The following is an 18,366-nucleotide window of genomic DNA, read 5'->3' on the forward strand; positions in this document are numbered from 1 at the left end:
TGGGAGTTTGAGACAGTTGTGAGCTACCACATGGGTGCCAGGAATTGAACCTGGTCCTCTGTCAGTGTTCTTAATCACTGAGCCATCTCTCCAGCAACCCCCCACCCCACTCCCTGCGACATCCGAAAGTTTAGAGTCTCATGTAGCTAAAGCCGGCCTTAAACTTGGACTTCTACTTCCCAAGTGCTGAGATTACAGGATGGGCTGCCACACCCAGCCCAGTCTTCAAAATTTCCATAATGCACATGTTACTTTAAAAAACTGGAAAGGCACAGCAAAAAAGGTAACCATTTTCAAACACTGAACTAAAAAGACCATCATTGTTATTTAGTGATAAAATGAGCCTCTTAAGAAGTCAGTGGAAGCAGATGTTTCTGCTCTGGCCCCTCCCCTTCCAGCCCAGACTCCCTGTGGCCTCCAAACATACTGTATTCTCCTGCGCTTGAGTACGTGCTTGTTTGTCCACCCAGAACGGCCTCCCCACCACCTATACAAAAGGTCTATTCACTTTCCACCTCGGAGCACAAGGTAAGAGCAGGGTAAGTGTTGCTGAACCCCTTGGCTACGGTGTTTAGGCTGACTCAGGTACTCGTCACTCTGCCCATCTATCGGGCACCACACTGCAGCAGGCACCTTGTCCTTTAGGTTTCTTCTGGTCTCTGCACTAGACACATGCACCCCGAGAACACAGCTGTGTCTCACCTCTGTATTGTACTTGTGATATGTCCAAAGCTGGGGCTCAGTTAACATCTGACAGAGGAGAGAATGAATAAAGGTACCAAGTGCATGAAAGAGAGAGAGAGAGAGAGAGAGAGAGAGAGAGAGAGAGAGAGAGAGAGAGAGAGAGAGGGAGGGAGGAGGGAGGGAGGGAGGGAGGGAGGGAGGGAGGGGGAGGGAGGGAGGGGGAAGGAAGGAGGAAGGGAGAGGAGGGAGGGAAAGGGAGGGAGGGAAAGGGAGGGAGGAAGGAAAAGGGAGGGAGGGAGGGAGGGAGGGAGGAAGAAAGCCTCAGAGAGAGGAAACAGTTGGTCGTTCAGGGCTCTGAATCCAGGATCTCCAACCCCTGGCAGATACTTCTACCCCTCTGGTCTCTACGTTATCTACCTGCTGTCAGGAGGAAGTGACAGGGATGGAAAATGATAGTGGCTGCCTGGGTTCTAGTTCTAGACTCTGGAGAAGCATGTGTGACCTGTTTCAGGATGCTCATTTTAACCTCAGGCCTGAGGAAGGGGGCCAGGTACTCTCAATGCTGATGTGGAAGGGCCATGCACTTCATCTACACTACCCGGAGGAAATGATTTGTTCTGGGTTCCAGAGCAAGTCTGAACATGAGAACTTTCATGACCACAGGAGTGATTCCGCAATGAGACCATCCAGCCTTTCTGCACTTGGCTTATTTCATTCAGCAGAGTACTCTTTGGGTTCACCCACACTGGAGCCCACTAACCACTGTAATTAATAAAGGTGCTTTATATTCTGGAAAAATGCTGACTAGAGCTCAGATCCTCAGAACCCACATCAACACAAGGTGGACATGGTATCCCACCTTAGAGTTCCAGTCTCAGAAGGTAGAGATGACAGATCTCTAAGCAATCTGGATTGAAAAACTTTTTCTTTGAATTTGGTTTGAGAGACCCTGCCTCAATGAATAAGGTGGAAGAACAATGGAGATGATTCTTAACATCAGTCTCAGGGCTTCACAATGCACATACGCACATGTACAAACATACCCACATACATACACATATGCCAACATACAGGCAATCATGGAGAGAGAGAGAGAGAGATAAGTGCTGAGTATGTTTTAAGCTTTCTCACCACAAAAGATGAAAAGTATGTGAGATTAATATACAAATTAGCTTGACTTGGCCATTCTATGATATGTACTTACTTCAAAACTTCATGTTGTACATGATACATATGTATAACAGATAAATATATGTTAATTTAAAAAAAGGCTGGAGAGGCTGGAGAGAGGGCTCAGCAGTTGAGAGCACTGGCTGCTCTTCCAGAAGAACTGGAATCAACTCCCAGCACCCACATGATGGCTCACAGTTGTCTGAGGTTCCTCTGATGCCCTCTTCTGCTTCCATGGGCACTGGGCACACACATACATACAAGTAAAGTACCATGAAGTACTTTTAAAATCTAAAACATTTAAAAACACTAGAGCCACGGTGACTCTCGTACTCTGACAAGTCACCGTCCCGAGGCACTAGTGGACATGAACGGTCTGATGGCAGGGACGTTCTCAAGGCTCTGAGCACTGTGGGTGAGAAGAGCAGCCTGGGTTCCCAGGTCCTGCCCGGCACAGAGCTGGGATCCCATGTCCCAGATTCAACAGGGCAGAGGGGACTACACACACTGCATGGACCCTGCAGAGCGTGGCAAAGAAGCCCTCTTGGGAAGTGGCTCCAGACTGTCTCCAAGCTTGAGATGGTTTGCCACTGGCCCGAGTCTTCCATGATAACTCACTGGGAACTAGAGGGATGGTAAGAGTTCACCGTGAGCGTCCTGGCTGCACTGAGGCTGGCCCTGTTTGCTACGAGGAGCGACTTAGACTGATGAACAGGAAAAAACTTAGATGTCTAACAGTAAGCAAATATTTATGAAAATTACAGCAGAGCTATTTGATGGACTATTAAGCAGCCTAGGAAAATGATGCTTACACTAAGAAAATATTCCAAATATCATGTGAACTGGAAAAAAATCACATAAACACTGCATCCATAATGCAATATCCACTCTATAATAAAACACAAATAAGAAGGACTGAGAGGAGAGACATCGGATTGTTGACGGTGCCTGTCCCTGGTCTGGGCGGGAGACTGGAAGTAGGTACGGCTTTTCTTTTGCTTCCTGAGTCTTATACAGTATTCTTATAATCAGGGAGGAAAATCTATTAAAAATAAGGAAAAAAATTAAGGTGCAGTTCCCTCCTCAAAGGAAACAAAGCCAATTGAGTATAAAATCTCCTGTGTTTAGAACTGGGGGAGGGGCCCCAAAGGTAACAGAAGTAAATTAACGGGGCAATTGCATCCTGGTAGTAGGACTAGAAGGCATTTTGTTCCCACTAGTCTTTATTTCCAGAACATTCTTTCACTGCGGTGGCAGCAGTAGTGGTGTGGTGACAGTGACAAGAACAATAATTAAAACTGCCATAACCCGAGGACTCATCTGTACCAGGCTGTGCTCCAAGGCACTTTTGAAACATTGGCACATTTTAATCATCACAGACATCTTTCCAGGTATGTTTGGCTTTGCTCATTTTAGAGATGAGGAGCCCGAGGCTCATACATATTCAGTGACTTCCACAGTGAGTTAAGGAGGCAGCAAACAGAAGTATAATCTGGGTTTGGCTGATCTACAAGCCACCATCACCTCTGCTGCATGTTACCTTTAAGAAAAAAAAACAACTTCAATTCACAAAACACACAGAGAGGCAAAGGACTTGTGTCTGTGGGTTGGGGGTCACCCTGGGATCAGGGACGTGGAGCCGACCAGCACCAGGGATCAAGCTTCCAGAAGCCAGCCACTGACAGAAAAATGCCAGCACCACACCACAGTTGCTGTTCTGCGTTCATGAATGAGACAGTGATGGATGGACTGTCAGGCCAGTGCTGGGCTGTGTGCATGGAGCTTCCTTCCCAAGGCTTCTTCCTCTCTGTGCTCTGGCGCAGAGGTGGGGCCCCTGAACACACAGGCCACAGCTCCCAGCACCACACTCCTTCAGTGAGAGTATATAAATGGCCATTTGCTTCATCTTGCTCCTGCCAGAGTCTACCCACCACCCAGCACCTACCCACCACCCAGAGTCTACCCACTACCCAGCCCCTACCCACCACCCAGAGTCTACCCACTACCCAGCCCCTACCCACCACCCAGCCCCTACCCACCACCCAGCCCCTACCCACCACCCAGAGTCTACCCACCACCCAGAGTCTACCCACTACCCAACCCTACCCACCACCCAGCCCCTACCCACCACCCAGCCTCTACCCACCACCCAGGGCCTACCCACCACCCAGCCCCTACCCACCACCCAGCCCCTACCCACCACCCAGCCCCTACCCACCACCCAGCCTCTACCCACCACCCAGGGCCTACCCACCACCCAGCCCCTACCCACCACCCAGGGCCTACCCACCACCCAGCCCCTACCCACCACCCAGGGCCTACCCACCACCCAGCGCCTACCCACCACCCAGCCCCTACCCACCACCTAGCACCTACCCACCACCCAGGGCCTACCCACCACCCAGCCCCTACCCACCACCTAGTGCCTACCCACCACCCAGCAACAAGCAGCTTTCTAGAAGACTATTAATAATGGCGATGTATGAGGAGAAAGGGCCCAAGCTAGGAAGCCAAGTCTATTCTGGGCCCTCTACTTTCTGGCTCCTGAGACCTTTGGCAAGATTTTTAACCTCCAGGACCTGAGTGTTCTCAGATATTAAAAGATGACAGTGTGTCTTGTCTGCCGTTCAGAAGAGCTGGAGGACAGATGAGAGGGCCCTCCTTTCTTACACACAAATCAGAGCCTTGATGAAAACCCTCCTCAGCTCCCCCTGCCACTGTCTTGGGAGGGCAAGGCCTATATTAGAAAGCACGACTTTTAATGCCAGAGTTGGTCCATATTCACCTCTCATAAACTCTCAACCCCCAATAATGTTTTCTCTTTTTCCATTTATGATACCTATTTTCTCTAAGGACATCACGTCATTTCAAGTTCATATGCCTTCTACTTTCCTTGACTGGGATTTCCTGTTTCCCGCTGTCTACTTAGGAAGCCCTGGAGAACTGTTCACACATCAACTTCCAACCCCAGCTGGCTGCTCCACCCGGGGGCTCTGGGTCAGGGTCCTTCCCACGATGCCTATTCACAGGCATTGCCTGTATTCTCTACCTCAGTCCCTCCACCATCCAACAGACTATCTGCCTAGTGTCTCCAGGGCACGAAGTGAGAGGCAATAAAAAGATAACAGGAGCAGAGGGGGAAAGTCAGCACAAAATAGTCCTAGGCATGTACGGGCACAGTCTTGAAGGTGGCATTCCCAAGGAAATGTAAACTAGGGGCTGGAGATAGGGCTTACAGGTAGAGCACTCGCCTCTCCAAGTCCAAGACCCTGAGACTGAACCTCCCATCACCAACAATGAAACAGCCAGTTAGATGTGAGCACAGGAAAGTGAACGTGAGTTTGCTCATTTGCCTCTAGCTGGGAGCCCTGGCCAGCTGCCAGCTCAGCATTTCATTCCCTCCTCCAAGCTCTACCTGGTGAAGACAGCAGCAGCGCATCCCTTCCTTGAGGATTCCTCTTAGGCTCAGTGAGACATCTCAGATGTGACTCTCAATCACGCCTCCTGCCATGGGTTCAAGGCATTTGCAGGGTCCTCGCTGGGAACCCAAACGGAGCTGAGCTGGAACAGTCACCGGGACTGAGAGAATCTCTCAAGTCTTAAAGAAGTCTGGCATGCCTTTTGTAGTGGAGAGACTAGGGTTCTGAATTCTCCAGAGTTTTACTTTGGCACGTGGACTTCAGTAGTTAAGAGGATCTAGCCAACGGGCAAGAGACAGGACATCAGTGTCCCCATAGCAAGGTTCCGTGTGTAACCTCACCTGAGAAAAATAGGATTCCCTTTCTACCCCGAGCATCAGCTGTCCCATCTGGTGAGTGGCACCACTACTCCACCAGCAGCAGCAGCAGCAGCCCACTCCTCCTGCCTTGGCTGTCCTTGACACCGCTGACTACTTGAAGAACTGACTCACCAAAGGACAGCAGCTGAGAGGTCTGTAGGGTGGGCAGGCAGGAGAGTCAGGGTCCTACAGCTGAGAGCTGATTGTCTCAGGACACGTTCCTCAGACACCGAGGCTCTGCCTTGCATCTACTCAGATTCAGAGCCTATTAACTGTGCTTCTCAGGGAGTCTCAGAGCAGCCTGGATTGCTGTTTAGTCCTCTCCGCTCCAGTCCCAGCTGCATTAAGAACCCCCCCCCCATGTGACTCCATTGTTTCTTCTCACTCCTGTGTCAGAATTGGATTTTTTTTTTAAGTTCCACATTGTCATGGAATTAAAGTCTCCTGTCTTGTCCCCACACTCAGTCTCTTCTTTGTTATGATCTCTAGCTCAGCAAGACAAGTTCCCTCCCTGTGTCTGTATTTCTAATTCATACCCATACCCAAGAGACACACAGACATAGCCTAAAATACACTGCCCCATGGACCACCTCAGCTTCTGGGAGGCCTGGCTCCCTTCACCTCTCACTTGAGCTACAGTTGGCTTTCATCAAATCTCTGAATTTCCAACACTCTCACCACTTAATGTGGGGTAGCAGAAAATGGGCTCTGGAGAAGGGACTAGAAAACCTGGCACTCTTGTTCCCTAGCCAGTGCTGGCTGGCAAACCCTTTGTCTCTCTGAAAATGGGATCCTAACCACCAGACCCAGCTCACACATCCTCAACCCGTCCGGCCCACCGCACACAAGCACCTGCCATCTACAGAACAAGACTCCACTCTTCACCTCACTCTAAAGATATGTTTCTGAGACATACGATATCTAGTTTGGGGGCTGGCTGCAGCCTGTGATGCACCATATGTGAATGTTCGGTCTGAAACAGGCTCTAGGGATGAGTCCTTACTGGGAAGGTTAACAGAATGAGGGCTACAGGCAGAACTGGCAAGACAAGAGCAGTATGGGAATTCTACAGGAAGAAGCAACAGATCCCATGCCTGGCCCAGTGTCTGGGTCTCTGAGCTGCCTTTTGTCCTGAATGACTTTCCTGCTGCTCTTTCTTAGGACACTTACTTCACCAGCCTTCCCCTCTGCACCAAAGTCTGCCACAATCCTCATGATATGAAATACTTCTGATCCTTGCATACTGAAAGAGCCTAATATAACTATACATCTGGATGCAGCAATGGTGTGCCGCCATACCCTGGGGAACAGCATGGAACCATGTGCTGAGGACAGCCAGCTTGGTTAGACTCAAAGCAATGAATAGCTTTGGGACGGGCAAACACTCTAGGCCAGTGGTTCTCAACCATCCCAATGCTGTGACGCTTCAATACAGTTCCTCATGTTGTGATGACCCCCAACCATAAAATCACTTTCATTGCTACTTCATAAATGTAATTTTGCTACTGTTATGAACTGTAATGCAAACACCAGTGTTTTCCAATAGTCTTAGGCAACCCCTGTGAAAGTCATGACCCACAGGCTGAGAACTACTGCTGCAGAGCATTCTTCTCAATGAAGCTTTACCTAATCACCACATACACTAAAATTAAAAAGACTAACAAGACCAAGTGCTGGTGAAGATGTGTGAGAACTGAAGTCTCACACTGTTGTCAGGAGTGAAATTCAATAGCTGCTTTGAAAAACTGTCTGGCAATAGCTTCTACAGCTGAAAAAAAAACCTATGTATACATACTTAATATACATATGCCAGGAACACAAATGCCCCGAACTGATACTTGCTTATCTTCATGAAAAGGCATGCACAGAGTGTTCATAGTGCATTATGTGTAAGAAATGAAAGTACAGCTCTGTGACAGAGCACAAGGCCCTGGCTCCTCCACACCAAAGTAAACTTTTTTAAAGAAGGATTTGGCATTCATGTAACAGGGAAAATGTAGTCCGTGCAGAACACTTTCTAGTGGTCAGGTGTGCAGTGCAGAGGTGCGGCATTTGCTTGGCTTGCACAAAGCCTTGGGTTCATTACCTAGAACTCATGGGAAAGGAGACAGTTTTTGTTTGAATGGCACACCCCATAAGTCTCGGGCATTGGAACACTTGGCCCCCAGTTGATGGTGCTGTTTGGAAGGTTTTAGAGGTGTGGCCTTGCTGGAGGAAATATGTCACTAGAGGTGGGCTTTAAGAGTGAAATGACCATTCATTCTGTTTCGTGCTACAATTCAAGATGTAAGCCCTCAGCTCCTGTTCCTGCTACTCTGCCTGCCACTTGCTGCCATGTCACTCTGCCGTAACTGACTCTTGTTCCCCTGGAACTGTTTGCACAAATAAACCCTTTCTCCTATAAGTTTCCATGGTCATGGAGTTTTACCACAGCAAGAGAAAAGTAATAATTCATATACTTCAGAGCAGGGAAAAATTACCAATATTCACAATACGAACAGATCTTCAATAATATTAAATACGAGAAGCCAAATACAGGCAATCATAAATTTGTATGACTCTATTTACGTAAACTAGATATAAAATATACACATAAAAATAGGCCAAACTTACTTCAAATACAAATATAACTGTTTATGGGAGCAAGAAGGAGCTAGTCCTAGCAGTCTTTGACACAGGCCTCAGGCTCAGCAAGCTCTGGCTAAAGACAAAGCAGGGATGATTTTCAAGATCGTATGAATCTGTTTTCTGGAATTACAATCTTAAGTAATTCTAAATAATAGTAATGTCTTTGTTCTTGAAAAACCAAAAACAAAGAGAAAAAGAACTACAAAAACATCTTAAATTACACAGTAGGTCCTTTTCTTCCAGCCGTTCTGCACTGGCTTAAGCAGCCTGCATGTGTAGGTATGGAACTGTAATTTCCCATCATGCCTTGGCCTCTGGTCTGACATTCGCAGGGCTGCTCTTTGCTTCCCCAATTCCATGTTTGTGTTTCCTCCATCAGCAGTGGAATTCTAGCTTCCAACAGTGTTAATACATTTTTCCATCTGCACAGGCCAACAGTGTGTGCAAAATGCCTTCAGAACCAACTCTGGAAGCAGTGACCCACTCCACTCCAGCCTCGGTGACATCCCTTACTGTACAGATCTCTGATCCTAAATCCTTCAGAACCAACCCTGGAAGTAGTGACCCACCCCACCCCAGCCTTAGTGAGATCCCTTACTGTACAGATCTCTGATCCTAAATCCTTCAGAACCAACCCTGGAAGTAGTGACCCACCCCACCCCAGCCTTGGTGAGATCCCTTACTGTACAGATCTCTGATCCTAAATCCTTCAGAACCAACTCTGGAAGTAGTGACCCACCCCACCCCAGCCTCGGTGACATCCCTTACTGTACAGATCTCTGATCCTAAATCCTTCAGAACCAACTCTGGAAGCAGTGACCCACTCCACCCCAGCCTCGGTGACATCCCTTACTATACAGATCTCTGATCCTAAATCCTTCAGAACCAACCCTGGAAGTAGTGACCCACCCCACCCCAGCCTTGGTGAGATCCCTTACTGTACAGATCTCTGATCCTAAATCCTTCAGAACCAACCCTGGAAATAGTGACCCACCCCACCCCAGCATCGGTGAGATCCCTTACTGTAACAAAGAGAAATCAGACTTTTGGAATAAATGGCAAATTCCAGGGTCCGGACAAGGAGAGAACAACTGGAAACTGAGCACCCATTTGTGCCAAGAAGTAAGGTGACATAGGGACCCTACAAAGTCAGAGTGATGGGAACGTGTAAAAGGACAAAGGGGCCGCCTTGATGGGGCTCCCACCAGCTGGGTTCAGGGAGAATTTGAGCATCACAATGAATAATGACAACACTCGATTATAATACACTGAATAAAATGAAAATCCATGAATATATACTGAGTAATAAATAAGGAAGTAGGGAAATCTCTTCCTTATACTGGGATGTCATAAATAATAAACATAAAGGGATAATTGATTTAGGGAAGTTTTACAACCATTAGAATAATAGTTAATGCAGAGATGAATCATTAATTCACCTTAAAATTGCTGAGCACAAGTCCAAGAGGAGTGGCACATTCACACAGCCCAGCCATCTTGTGACAAGGATTGTTTAGTAAAAAGGGGAAAGGCAGCAGCAGCTTCATAGAAAAAAAAGGGGAGGACACCACCTCACCCGAAGACCTAAGTGAATGTCACTAATAATGGGATAAACTCAAATCAGATTTCTCCTCTGAGGATGTATTAAAGGCAGGCACGCCATCAGTTATTTAGAATTACTGCCAAAAGGGCAGAGGTGAAATCTAATCATGAGGAAAAATCAGGTAAAACCAATTGAGAGACATAATACGTGGCTACAGAACTGTCCTGTACACTTAAAAAACGTAACTGTCATGGAAGACAAAGTAAAGCTCTCCTGGATTAACGAAAGCAAAGAGACTGAATGCAAAGCATGATCCAAGCAAGACTGTGTCCAAGATCACAGAAAAGCAGCTAGGAAGGGCATCATTGAGACAACCAGGGAGCAGAGGGAGAGGCAGAGGGACGCTGACTGGAAGAGACACAAGTGTGGCCAAGTGGATGGCTCAGGGGTCAAGTGCCCGCTACAAGCAGGAGAACCCGAACTGGGATCCCCAGCTTATATGTGAAGCCAGGAGAGCTGGCAGACCTGTAACACAGCACTGTGGGAAAGGAGCCAGAGACATAGGTGTCCCGGGGGTCACTGGCCAGCCAGCTTGTCCACAGCAAGCTCCAGGGTCACCCTGGAGCAAAAAATAAGGTGCAGAGCAACAGAGAAAGACAGGCAAACGTGGACGGCTGTCCTCACATGCACATGCTTGAGCAAGCACCCCACACGTGTACATCCATACTCAAGACAAAAGAAACAAATGCAGAGACATGTGACAAACCAGCACCGCAGTGCCACAGCACGACAAAACCTTACACATCTTTTTCATCTATACAGCATCTTCTCTGATACATAAATCATCCCTTGGCGTTTGTCTTATTGTAATGTCTATTTTATAAATTAAGGCTCATGAACACTAAGCATGGTCCATCATCTGACATTTGTAAGCCATCTGACCATGCTATGTATGGGACCTGCAACTTTTGAGTCTTCTTCACCGTAAAATGGGCATAGTGATACTTACGTGACAAGACTGCAAAAACTGAATGAGATCACTTTTGCCAAAGAGTCCCACTCAGCAGAAGGACTTCAATAGACTCATTTCAGCTCCCATGACAGCCAGCTTATACATATATACACACACACAATCACACACACACACATACACACACACATACAGACACACACACACACACACACACACACACACACACACACACACACACACACACATATTAGCCCAGTGAACTTTATTGATGGTATTCAAGAGAGTAGGGCTCTCTAAGCCCCTCCTGTTATTCTGGGGGTCTGGGATGGAGACTGTGAGGGAGATGCTCAGTGTTGGGGGCTAAGTTGGGACAAGGACTGTTCAGCAGCCGAGGGCCTCTCTCTTACTATCATATCCTTGCTGGGGTGGGTGGTCCAGGATGGGCTTCTTCCTCCTTGGAGGCCACGGAGGCATGAGGTCCACCACCCTGTTGCTGTAGCCGTATTCATTGTCATACCAGGAAATGAGCTTCACAAAGTTGTCACTGAGAGCCATGCCAGCCCCAGCATTGAAGGTGGAAGAGTGGGGGGTCACTGTTGAAGTCGCAGGAGACAACCCGGTCCTCAGTGTAGCCCAGGATGCCCTTTAGTGGGCCCTCCGACGCCTGCTTCACTACCTTCTTGATGTCGTCATACTTGGCAGGTTTCTGCAGGCGGCATGTCAGATCCACAACAGACACATTGGCGGTAGGAACACGGAAGGCCATGCCCGTGAGCTTCCCGTTCAGCCCTGGGATGATCTTGCCCACACCCTTGGCAGCACCGGTGGATACAGGGATGATGTTCTGGGCAGCCCCATGGCCATCACGCCACAGCTTCCTAGAGAGGCCATCCACAGTCTTCTGGGTGGCAGTGATGGCATGGACTGTGGTCATGAGTCCTTCCACAATGCCAAAGATGTGTCATGGATGACCCTGGTGGTGGTGGTGGTGGTGGGGGGTAACCAGTTGGTGGTGCAGGAAGCATTGCTGACAATCTTGAGTGAGTTGTCATACTTCTCACGGTCCACACCCATATCAAACATGGGGGTGTTAGCAGAAGGGGCAGTGATGATGACCTCTTTCAGCCCCACCCTTCAATTGGGCCCCAGCCTTCTCCATGGTGGTGAAGACATCAGTAGACTCCACAACATACTCGGCACCAGCATCACCCCATTTGATGTTGGTGGGATCTCCCTCCTGGAAGATGGTGGTGGCCTTCCTGTTGATGAGCTTCCCGTTCTCAGCCTTGACTGTGCCCTTGAACTTGCCATGGGTAGAGCCAGACTGGAACATGTAGACCATGTAGTTGAGGTCAATGAAGGGGTCATTGATGGCAACAGTGTTCACTTTGCCAGACATGAAGGCAGCCCTGGTAACCAAGTGTCCAATATGGCCAAATGTGTTCACTCCGACATTCACCATCATGTCTCAGGGATGAGGCTGGCACTACATGAAAAGATGCAGCTGGCTCTGGAACAGGCAGGAGCAGAGAGCCAGCCAGCTTATTTACATGCAGTCAATATCAAGGCAATTTCCACTGTCGCGATTTTACATATCGGGCCCCTCTTCAGCACCCTCTCCATTCCATAAGACAACTTCCTGTTCAACAGGCCCCACAGCTGCCCACTGGTGTCCATGTGTTCAAGCATCCACTCAACCCTATCCAAAGCCATGTGTGCAGCTGTCTATCTGGATCAGCTTTGAGGCCAGAAGGCTGAACGTGACGTCAGAATATTAAGATTTATGGCTACATGGGACAAACTAGGGCTCAAACCAACATTCTACCAACAAAAAAACCTACAGGCAGGCAGAGAGGTGTAGAACTGAATCTTTCCCCTCAGCCTCTGCATGCTGAGAGAGGTGCTAAGCGTGCGTGGTTCTGGCCTTGGCACTCCCCCACCCCCTGGAATTCTGTCACAGCTTTTTGGGTTCTTTGCTGCACCCAATCTCTCCATCCTCTGCCAAAAACGCTCTTTTGAAAGTCCATGAGGACTATTTGGTGCTCCAATGCTTGAGCCCAAACTCCTTTGTCTAGTACTTAGGATCTTCAGTATTGAACACAGCTCTCCAGCCTCTTTGAATCAGCAGAATTATCCACAAACAACTTACATGCTACTCTTATAAGATCCCCCCCCCCCCCCAGGTACAGCGCCCCAGCCCAGCACACCAACTCAGGCTGTGCCTCCGCTCACTGTAGTTCTGGGTAGGGGAGAGAAGGAGAACGCAAGGAAAGAGGCTGATGACTTTAGTTAACTAAGCCTTGTTCTAGGTACTTTGGGTAGATTAACTTGTTATAGCTTTGCTTTATAGATTAATTGAGAAATAGGGTAAACACATTGACTAAGAGCAAAGAGCTAATAAGTGGCCCCGGCACCTCACAAGCAGCTGCTCCCTCCCTCCTTTGGGCCTTGCCATTGAGACAGCACTAGTCCACTTGGCACTAAGTGGTTCTCACATGTCTGTCACACTGTATACAGATAATAACCGGGCCTCCTCATCTCTCTCTTCAGAGCTTTGCACAGTGCCCGGCCCACAGTAGGTCCTACTCAGATGTCTGGTGAGTAGAAGTCCAACATCTGGGTACCTCCCACCACAGATGTTAACGGAGTGACTTGAGTTGATCTCTGAGATTGCCCACTCCTTACAGTTTCTGGCAGATGCTTTGAGCTCTGTAAATAATGGGTGAATTCAGATGGCCCTTTATATGTTCAAAACGTAAGTCAGGAGCTAACAGAATGGTCGCCTAAGACATGCAGGAAGATATCACCAGAGCTGAGGAAAAGCCCCCAGGTGCCTAAGGGAGGAGGCACTTAGAAAGCGGGCCTGCAGCGAACAGGAGGCTGAGGCACATCGCCTTCCTGTCTCCGTTCTCTCCATAAGAACAGGCGGCAGCTTCGGGGATGAACCACTTGTGCACAAGGCTCAAGACTCTTTGCTTCTACTGCAGCTGCTCAGCAGAGCTGTTGGGTCATTGTCAGCCAAGGCGCAGGACACCTGAATGTGGCCCTGACCAAGAGGGTGTGTGACACCCTCAGGCCCCTGACAGTGAGGAAACTTTACTTTCGCCCACTCCCCCCACCAAACATGGTCTCCTGTATCTCCAGCTACCCTTAAACTTCCTATGCCACCAAGGAGGACTTTATGACTTTGAACTTCTGACCCTCCTGCCCCCACATTCTGCGTCCTGGGCATCTACCAGCAGACCTGGTTCATGCAGCGCCAGGTATAGAGCCCAGGGTTTCCTGCAGTTAGGCAAGTTCTAGGGTGGCTATTATATCTTCAGCCGGCACTTTGGCTTTTTAAATTAAAATAAAATAGAATCACTGAGACCAGATTCTAAAGTTACATTCTTGCTGAAATTAAAAGTGAAGTGACCCAGCCTGACTGGGTTCAGTCCGGGCACAACCTGCAAGTCAACAGACAAGCAGGCTGCTGTCCTGTCCCCAGGGGAACCCTGCAGGAGCCCACTGCCTGCAGAGCAGCTCCTGGCCTAGTCATCCTCACAGGCACCTTCTTGGTCAACTAGGTGGCTTTGCAACTTCCCCAGTTCAAAACGAAGTTGCAGACTGTTGGGTTCTGTGCTTGGCTCCATATCCCTGACATGGAAATAACTCCTCCCTCCCTCCTGACATGGAAATAACTCTTCTCTCACTCCTGACACATTTTTATCGGAAGGTTAGTCAACCTCTGCAGTTGCAAGGTGCTTGAGTAACATATGCAGCAGATTGCACTCTCCATGATGTCTGTACAAACATCCCCATTCCAGTAGCCTTGCCTCTTCCCTTAGGGTGGGGCTCATTTCTCCTTCAGTGTGGCTGCCCTTAACCTCCAGCCACAAGGTCAGGAGCAAACTAAAATTATCCTGAACTAGTATTTTGTAATTTAAATTAGTGCAAATTGATTGTACAAAACACTGACATTTGCACACATGTATGTAAATGTACTTACATTCTTATCTCTTCCTGCTGTCTCCTGCTGGTCCCCTTAGCCCCTTCTTCCCAAATAACTCCTCTACCTTCATGATTTTCTTTTTAAATCTAGATTCTGAATGTGACAGAAAACATGTAATACTTGTTTTTCTGAGTCTGAACTAACACAAAATCATAAACTTACTTAACCTTATATCTGTGTGGGTTTTTTTTTTTTTTATAACTCACTGCACAGTTCTTGAATGTGAATTCTGTAGACAGCATCATGTGTCATTGTTGAAAGGACAGACATGGCTGGTAGGGGCTGTGAATAACCACAGGCTGACAGTATGGAGCGTGATTTCACTCCTGTGGTCTCAAGGAATGAAGCTGGCTGCTGAGCTGAGAGAACATAGGAACACATTCTTCCCAGAGCCTCTACATAACTTCTGGCCCACCTGACACCTCGATTTAGGTTTTGTGAAATCATAATCCAGAACACAGCTGGTTCCACCCAGACTCCTGACTTCTACAACTATTAACTGAGAAACACATACTGTTGTGAGTGGTAACCTGTTGTGCATTTGAGAAAACCAATACAATAGGCAAATTGATAAATTGTAGTTCAGCTATAATGGAATACTACTCATCAAGAAGGAGCAGATGGGCCTGGAGAGATGGCTCCGTGGTTAAGAGCACTGGCTGCTCTCCCAGAAGACCCAGGTTCCATTCCCAGCGCCCACATGGCGGGTCAAACCTGTCTGTACCTCCAGCAGCAGGGCTTTTGACACCCTCACACAGACACAAGTGCATGCAGGTGGGGGACAAAGGGAAAGATGTACCGATGAAGTAACAGGGACAGGTCTCAGCGACACACTGAATGAAGGACACCAGAAGAAAAAGGAGGTGCTGAGGGTCCAGACATGACAATCTAAGGACGACAAATCACTGGGTTACAGTGACAGAGGCCTGGGTGAAGGACTGACTGGCCTTTCCAACTTCCTTTGGACTTTTCTGCTTCTTCCTGTACGCTCAGCTCAACATCAGTGTTCTGGTGGGAGCTCCACCTCAGCCCCTGGCACCCTGGCATCCATATACCCAAAGAGTCTAGACTGTTCTGGTGGAAGCCCCACCTCTCTGCCCAGACCCTACCCCCCGGAAAGTCCCACCAAACAAGGCTCCTCCCCCAGAGATGCTCGAGACCACTCCCACAAGGTATTTTAAATTGCACCCCAGAAAACAGACACATGTTTTTTCAGTCTCTCTTTCTGGTCTCCTATCTGGGGGGCCAGAGAATCACCTGGGAACACTTTACCCATTAAACTGGGGCTTTTTCTAATTCGGTCTGATTTGGACTGCTGTGTCGGTGGAGAGGTTTATCAGGGTGCAAACATTTTTCAACTAGAGGGTAAGAAGGCCCGCTCACAAGACAAACCACTCTACATGCACCTCTTTTTCTGTCACTCTGAGAAGACTAAGGCCCACTGAGCTCTCATGTAGGTAAACAGTCTATCAAAAGCACACACAGAAGCTCTAAAACACATACTGTGATGGGGCAAGCTGAGCCTTCCAAAGGCTATGCCCCATACACTTCTATCTTCAAGTTCCTTTTAATACAGATCAGGGAGTGCTGCACATCCACAATAATTCAACATTTTTAAAGCACCTTTGATCCTCCTGACTCCACCTAAGAGCTGGGATTACAGACACATGCCACACCTGGTTTACGCAGTGCTGGGGATCAAACCCAACGTTTCCCGAATGCTAAGGAGTATCACTGAGCTACAGCCCCAGCCAGAGCTCAAATACATATATCTTAAAGTTTCATGTTTATTTTATGTGCATGTGTGAGTACCTGCCTACATGCATGTATACGCTCTTCAAGCATGCCTGGTGCCCAGGGAGACCAAAAGAGGGCTCAGATCCCCTGGAACTAGAGTTACATACCACTGTAAGCTCCCATGTAGGTACTGGAAACAAAATCCACGTTCTCTGCAAGAGAGGTCAAATATTTTTGAATGCATTGTTTGTTTCCACAGTTCTAATCTAATGCTGTCAACACACACTGCCACCATTGGCCAGGTGCAGCAGGAATTGCCAACGGGAGACTGCCTAGCATTAGGACCTGGTTTGCAGTCAGCCAGAAAGCCTCTGTAGTAGTCCAGGTGACAGCAGGTTGGACTTCTGGCTCCATCACCTCTTTATTCTGTGAACTCGGCCATGTCACTGTGACTGTCTTAGCTCCAGTTCCCTCATATGGGTGACAGTAGTCACAGCAACAACCCTAAGACTTCCCTGACGATTGACCTTAATTACTCAGACATAGTGTCCTGAGTGTGGCAGGTGCTCATACCCAGGTTCACCTGCCTTTTGTCTACTGGCTATGTGGCCCAGGATGCAACACGGAAGTGTGAAACTGCAGAGGGATCAGGAAACATTTTCCCAGGGCTGTTTTTTGTTTTTAAACTTTTCATTAACAAGAAGTATAGAGAAAAGGAAAATAACTCTTCCAAACATTCAGAATTTAATTCTCTCTGTGTCAGCCATTGCAGCAGCATGAGCAAAACGTCACTACTTCCATCAACTACCACAGCAGTTTTATTTCAGAGAGTGGCTCCGTGATGTGTCCAGATTTGCAGTAGAGGTAGAGTCATATCACCACAAGGCATCTCTTCAGTGAACTATAACATCTGTGCTAGTAACAGCAAAAATGTGCTCAAAAGATTTTTAAAAGACTTGTGGGGCTTTAGATGGCTCAGCAGTTAAGAGCACTAGCTGTTCTTCCAGAGAACCTGTGTTCAATTTCCAGCACCTACATGGTGGTTCACAGCCATCTATAACTCTAGAGATCAGATGCCCTCTTCTGGCTTCCACGGGCACCAAGCATGCACATGTACACCGACATACATGCAGGCAAGACACCCATACACATAAAATAAAAATGAAATCTAAAATCTTTTTTAAGTTGGACTAAGGATGTAGCTCAGTTGGTATAGTGCTCGCTTAGCATGCACGAAGCCCTAGGTACCATAAGTACCACTTAAACTGGGTGCAACAGCAGCATATGTCTGTGGTTCCAGCACTCAGGAGATGGAGGCTGGAGGGTCAGAAGCTCCAAGTTATCCTTGGCCACACAACAAGCATGAAGCTCCAGGAGACCCCTTTTCTCTTCACATTATCAAAGTGACTTGGAAGGACATTTACTGGCCGTACATTTAGTGAACACATACTACGTGCCCAGGTCCCATTACAGCACAAGGGATACAGAAAAGATGACGGTGTTCTTGGCTCCTAGGAGTTACGAATGGCTTAAAGTTTGTTTTACTAAGAGTCCAAAGTTGGCTGGAAGATGGCCAAGGGGTAGGGAGGAGCATGGGTAACCATGTAGGTCTTGGTACTAAAAGTCCAAGTTTGAATCCTGACTCCACCATGTACAAGCTACATGATGCTGGACAAGCTTCCTCTGTGTCTTCAAACACAGAAATAACAAGAGTCGCTATTTTGCTAATAACAACAGTTGCTATTTTGCTAGGTTTTTATGAGGCTTGAGTTTATTACTACATGTAAAATGCTTACAGCAATATCTTCACAAAGAAAGCACCCAGTGCATGACAGCTGTTCCTAACACCCGTAAGACATCAA

General features: G+C 47.9%; 1 protein-coding gene and 1 pseudogene across 1 annotated transcript in view; both read right to left on the reverse strand.

Moving 5' to 3' along the window:
* Window positions 1-18,366, reverse strand: part of Sergef (secretion regulating guanine nucleotide exchange factor) — a 214,906-nt gene that overhangs the window by 75,753 nt on the left and 120,787 nt on the right.
* Window positions 11,158-12,238, reverse strand: LOC131895289 (glyceraldehyde-3-phosphate dehydrogenase-like; annotated as a pseudogene).

Source organism: Peromyscus eremicus, chromosome 1 (assembly GCF_949786415.1).
Source record: "Peromyscus eremicus chromosome 1, PerEre_H2_v1, whole genome shotgun sequence".
Lineage (NCBI taxonomy): Eukaryota > Metazoa > Chordata > Mammalia > Rodentia > Cricetidae > Peromyscus > Peromyscus eremicus.